Genomic DNA, 7030 nt, shown 5'->3' with positions numbered 1-7030 from the left:
CCCTATTCAAGACTTCTTTTAAACGTTTCATGGAATCTTGTTGAAAGGGTACCGACCTCCAGCGAAGGAATATGATTAACGCAGTTGCGGGAAGTAAGTAAACTGGAAAGTTCCTGGAATCGGACATCCCTAGTCAAGACTTCTTTTAAACGTTTCATGGAATCTTGTTGAAAGGGTACCGACCTCCAGCGAAGGAATATGACAAAGGCAATTGCGTGAAGCAAGTAAACTGTTAAGTTCCTGGAATCGGACATCCCTAGTCAAGACTTCTTTTAAACGTTTCATGGATCCGTGTTGAAAGGGTACCGACCTTCAGCGAAGGAATATAACAAAGGCAATTGCGGGAAGTAAGTAAACTGGAAAGTTCCTGGTATCGTACGTCCCTAGTCAAGACTTGTTTAAACGTTTCAGATCGCTTCACGGCTGTTGCCTTCTTTGATCCGAGCACTTCGACTGGGAAATGCAAGAAACAGAAACGTGCTGCTGGTGTGCCTCTGAAAAGAAAATTTGATATTATTGCACCTTAAATTCAAATCGCCATTTAACATGAAGTGCTAACACTTTGCTTGACTAGGATTTGTAAAGCCATACTTAGGAACCTGGTATAACCTGATACACGCTTGTCTTTTTAAAGTAGCTTGAGCCTTTTTTTGCTTGTATGTTTTTTGACTTGACCAGGACTAAACAAAGTAAGTTGGTAAATGACTTGCTTACAGCACTTGGGACTTAACCCATAGCATTAAACGCAATATAGAGCCATGCTAATTCTGTAATAAACTGTCCCATCATCGTGCTTCGATATTCCGTGCAACAATGGAGGTATCTGTGCCGTTTGAAAAAACAGGCGTTTTGTAAGACTTTGACAGAATCAACGTTGTTTATATAGCCTACTTAAAAATAGCTGTGTCGTGCTTTGAAAATATCTTGCAATGCTTTTCATTTGCACTACAAAAGCAAATAAATACATCGATGTTTATTTAGAATGATATTTGTTAGAAAGTCAATTCCTATTTCTCACATGACAGTTGAAAAGAAGAAGCTCTGAATGTGTTCTTTCAAAATCTCCCGAAAATCGTTTATGTTGTTTCGGTAACTTTTCAGTGTGCATTGCACAACTAGAAACTAATAAATTATTACTGTCGCAAAATATTGAGAACTATCTTAGATGCCTTTTAAGCTTATTATGTGGTGCACCTGAAACGTTTGAACAAAGACATTGCAGAAACATTAAGGAGCCACAAAGGATGATCAGATTTACTTTGGTGTGCGGGATTTTATTTGCGACCTGTATATAGTCTTTAGATGTGACGCCGTAAAGTCTGAAAACAATCTAATCGCAATGTACAGTATCCCGCGACCTTCCACTTCGCGGAGCTTTTATCCAAGAGAAATTTAAATTAATTACCTTGTCAACTAACTTGAAATCAAGATACAGCACTGTTTGAACATCACCGCAAGTATAGCTGTGCAGGGAGATTTTGTGGTTTGTCTTTTCGACTTATGGCCCTTTAACAAACTGAAGCTTTGAATTTGCCTTTGTGAAGAAAATCGCACTGGCATTTACTTTGCTAAATATTGCAGTTGGTGCAGTTTTACAAGAAAAGTGACTCTTGTTTGGAGACAGCTGACTCGACGAAACCTCTCATTTCGAATCATGTTCTTTCAACAAACTGAAGCTTTGAATTTTCTTTTGTGTGGAGAACACGTTGATTCGGTATATAAGGCTTGAGTATGCGCCTAAATGCAACATTCGCACAGACTTTTACTATGCTAAATATTGCAGTTCGTGCAGTATCATAAGAACAGAGACCCTTGTTTTTTCACTTCAATGTAATAAAGTGTCCAATGTTTAACTACGTGCATAGTAGTGGTAGTTACAAATGATTTGAGTCGCAATAGAGTGATTTGCAAAATAACTTAAACAAGTCTAGCCGTTTGAAACAAATAGATCTTGTCATTGGCTTAATAATAGTCATATTCAGCTTCTTTTCTTGTAAAGTTAGAGGCAAATAAATTTAAAGTATAGAACTGAGTGTACTTAAAAATGTTATCTTGCTCAAAATAAAGTTATGCAATAAAAACCTTCTCCTGGTGTTTCTAACCACTATAACGCTATGCTGCTGTTAGTTTGTTCAGAGATATGTTGTTTTGTCAATTAGTTGTCGGTCTAACTAACCGTGCCCATTTTACAGATTGTTATACAGTTGTATTTTTAGGCGCTAATCGAAAACACCATTTAATAAATATAAAAAAGGCCATCATGTCCAATGTTGTGATCGCGTTGTCGGTAATTTTGACTGTATTTCTCTCATCTACCGTATGTCTTTGCTCTACTGGCGATCAAGGCGATTTCGATGTTTGTGTTTCAGTGCGCCAACGAGATTCGCCAAGGGTAAATAAAATTAATGATACCTCGCAAGAAAATCGTCCTGGTAAGTGAAGTATATGTGTATGCGTTGGGTGTTACCATGTTAGTGATTAATTCAATACAAATACAACATCTGCCTGAATAATACTTTTAATTTCCTTCGAAAAGCGTCTAATCATGTGTTTGACTTTTTACTTGGCTTTTGGTCTTTGATTTTGACATTAAAAGTATTATATTTATTCCAGTCGTCGTTTTCGTGATAAATAAGTAAATTCTTGCAGGTAAAGTGGGGCCAAGGGGTCCCAGGGGCTTCAAGGGCGACGTTGGACCTCCAGGAGAATGCGTTTGCGACCAGCAGAGACTTGATGAAATGCAAAGCGAGATAGATCGCTCGAAAGGTTGGTTGCGTTTGTAATAAAATTTATAATGTCGCTCAATATCTTAAATTTAAGACAGGGTTTGATATTATAAAAATTAAGCACTCGTTATTAAGTCTACGTGCACATGCACAAAGACACACACACTCACACACAACACGCACATTAACACGTACAGTCACATACAAGCACACATATACGCACGCACGCATGCACACATGCACACAACACGCACACATACACACAACACGCACATTAACACGTACGGTCTCATACAAGCACAACTACACGCACGCACGCACGCACGCACGCACGCACGCACGCACGCACATTTATTAATGTAGGCCTACCACTTTTTCTACTCGTTCCTTTTCAAACTATACTGTCATCCTGAGAAAACATTAGGTGTTTTTTAATACGGTAGGTAATATTTAATTTAAAATACTCGATATAGTTAAATATAGGCCTATACTTGGCTTTCAATGTGATAATTCTAAAGAGTTTTTTTGTGGCAGTGGTTTGTTTTTCCGACCCCATAACAAAACAAATAACGACGCTTGGCAACTTAAGTTATCAGGGGCCAAATTTGCTTTTCAAAAAATCAAATATAATCAAATATATTTTTAAAGAATAAATGTTTTATTAAACCTTTGTAAAAAAATATTGTTAAGTATTATTTAATTCATGGTGAAAACATATCCTCATAGCGTAAAGCTTTCTAGAAAATTCGATTGACACCATGATTGAATTTGTTGTATCCTTTTAACTTTCTTTGATTTCAAAATTCGTTCAAATCCTGGTGTTTGCAAAATAATTTGATAAAGTCAATCACACGGAATAATCCAAATAAATTCATGAATTACCAGACATGGATAATATTATTTGTGTAGAAGATACGGCGCCAAGTTCATTACAGGTTATATGTAATTTCACTTGTGTTTCTTTTTTTGGAGATGTAGTATAATTTGTGACCCATTCTATAATAAGGTTCGCCACCCCTGCAACAGGGGACGGTGGCGTTATTTTGCACAATGTGCGCAAAAATGTGCAAAAAATGTGCCCACATTTTGAACTGCCTTTTTTTCATCATGTACACACATATTAAAATGCCCTAAATATGTGCGCACATTTTCAAGTTAGAGTTAGAGTAAGAGTTTTGGGAGTTAGAGTTAGAGTTAGATAAACTCTGTACTCTAAGTCTAACCCTAACGATGACTCTAACCTAAAAATGTGCGGAGATTCTGAAGGCAGTTCAAAATGTGCGCACATTGTTAAAAAAGTGCGCACCTCTTCGAAGCCAGTTTTAAATGTGCGCACATTTTTGAAGCCAGTTTTAAATGTGCGCACATTGTGAAAAAAAACTGCACACATTTTGAAGATATTTTAAAATGTGCGCACATTGTTGAAAAAAGCACGCACATTTTTGAAGGCAGTTCTAAATGTGCGCACATTGTCAAAAGTGCGCACTTTTTTGAAGCCAGTTTTAAATGTGCGCACATTGTTGAAAAAAGCACGCACATTTTTGAAGCCAGTTTTAAATGTGCGCACATTTTTGAAGCCAGTTTTAAATGTGCGCACATTGTGAAAAAAAACTGCACACATTTTGAAGATATTTTAAAATGTGCCCACATTGTTGAAAAAAGCACGCACATTTTTGAAGCCAGTTCTAAATGTGCGCACATTGTCAAAAGTGCGCACTTTTTTGAAGCCAGTTTTAAATGTGCGCACATTGTTGAAAAAAGCACGCACATTTTTGAAGGCAGTTCTAAATGTGCGCACATTGTGAAAAAAAACTGCACACATTTTGAAGTTATTTTAAAATGTGCGCACATTTTTGCGCACATTTCACTACAGAGCAGTAGAAACTCCCCCAGACTGCAGCTGCGATATCTACGCCCAACATTTGTGCGCACAACTGTGACATAATGGATGAAAGACGCCGATAAGTTGTATTTTTATTTCAAAAATGATTTTCCTAAAATTCCAAGACTGCAATTGACATATTGTATTGATATTACAATTGAAAAAAATGATTTTACATTTGAAAATACTTTTTTGAACATTTAACCCAGAATGGGCAATTTGTTACAAAGGGTCGCATGAGATACAATGTGGAATTTTGTAAATCTTATAGAATTGAGCAACGATTCTCTTAAAACGAGCTAAACCATACTAGGGCTACAAGGTTATAGAATGTTAGCTTTTAGTTTAGAATCCATAACATCCTGTAGCCGCTACATGCCGTAGTACGTGTTTTTCAGAGTGATATGATACATTTCAAAGAAATAATTATGAATTAATAATAAAAATAGAAATACACAAATCTAAAGGCTTGTAAAAACATATTGGACAGTTTTCAAAATTGCATATAACAGCCGATGGCAGGGAAGATGTTTAGGTTTCGGCCGTAAGTATTAACATACTTGTGTCTGGCGTTCCAAAGCAGAATGTACTCCTTTGGCGGAATCTGTTTCGCTGCTTTAACAGTGCCCGTATAGTGCCCGCGAGACAGTCTGTATAACCGGTGTCGATTGACCATATCCGTTTTAGGAAATATTGCTACCGCTAGGTAGGAGTACAGAGTTAAAATCAATTTTACGATGACGTCATATTTTGTTTGCAATTTGTACCCCCAGCTGAACACCCCTAGGTAAATAGACTTCTAAACACTTAAAACGTTATCTACATATAAGCTTCCATCGGTTTTGGATACTTGAATCTCTCCGAATTATAGTTTTACTGTAAAATTCTGGACAAAAAGGGGTGTGTAGCATTCCACAGTAGGCTAGCCCTACACAACCAAAAAGTAGGCTGCAACAGCAACATAGGTCTACACGTTTTTTGTCTCACTTTGAGCCACGGTTTCTATTTTGATATTTATTTTGAAGGGCATTTTTAAACTTAGTTTTCAACAGCAGATCGCAGGTCAGTTATTTTAACCGTAAACCGCAAACAACGGTAAGCTTCCAAATAGAGGCGTTTTTGTGAGAAAGAGAAGTACAGACGATGGGAATCAATCTAATAAGAAGCTGTATTTACTGTGTTTGCTTCGCGATATAGTGTATAATAATTTTTTTAATGCAAGGCTCATCCAACTACGGCTGACGTGCCAGATATAACCAGGGGAGCATAAGCGAAGCTAAAATACGGTTATTCTTGCTTAATAACGAAAATATTTGTAGGTTTCAAATGTGAACCGAATTTCTAAACGACAAGTAGCCTAAGCTGTATATTTTGTTTAACATTATGTTGTATTCCCTTCGTTTAATAAGTAAAATCAAGTCAATAAGGTTCGACACGCAATTTTTATACCGTCAGGCCGTATAGCTATCCACCTCTTGTAAAATAAATTGGTGACGGTGATCTATTGCTTAACATAAACAAGATTGCACCTTACAAACATTTGACTAGTACCCGCTAAGCACAGGTCCAGGAGTTTTGTTTCGGGGGGATTTTTATTTTTTGTACATCAAAACGTAAAGGCAAAAATAAGTTGCTTTAAGAACACCACAAATTCGTTTATTTCGTGGGGGAGCATGGTCACGTGGCCCCCTTATTATTCGCCCCTTGTTACCCAACTCTCTTGTATTGAAGTCGAGATACTGTTTCTCAAGCAACATTCTTGCGTTGGGGGTTTATTCACCCTGGCATAACAAAATCGCAGAAAACATGTAACTATTTTGTGTTTTTTTTATTTAACAGTTTCTTAAACTTATCAAACAAGAAGTATCCCGCATACTTTGAAATTTTTGTTGTTTATTTGGGCGCTTTTTTTGTCTTGCACAATTTGCTACTGTGTTTACGACAAAGGCAATTTCGATATATGCGTTTCTGTTCGACAACGAGAACATACAAAGGGGAATGCTACGACACCTGAAAATGGTCCTGGTAAACGAGAAAGCATGTCATTGCGATGATAAACGGGTTTCACCGTGTTAAATCCTTCCCCGACTGCTGCATATCTGCGCTGTAGACAGTAAATGTATAGTTACAAGTTACTAGGAATGTTCTATTAATTCGAAACTAAGACAATACCCAAAATCGAGTGTTATCATCCATACTCGTCCGATACTAGGGTGATTTATGGCTAATTAACTGATTATTACCCGCATTTTTGCGATGGGTCTCTATCCAAAATGTCTAGCTCGAAAGATAATTGCATTTGCATTACTTTAAAACCCGAAGACAACTGTACTTCTATAAGATTTAGCAAATTTTGGCTTTATAACCTGGAAAGTATAATAAACTGGAAAACAATTCGAACAATTTTGGGCCATAACAATGA

Source organism: Ascidiella aspersa, chromosome 4 (genome assembly GCF_963924565.1).
Source record: "Ascidiella aspersa chromosome 4, kaAscAspe10.2, whole genome shotgun sequence".
NCBI lineage: Eukaryota > Metazoa > Chordata > Ascidiacea > Phlebobranchia > Ascidiidae > Ascidiella > Ascidiella aspersa.
Note: the sequence above shows the minus strand (reverse complement) of the source record.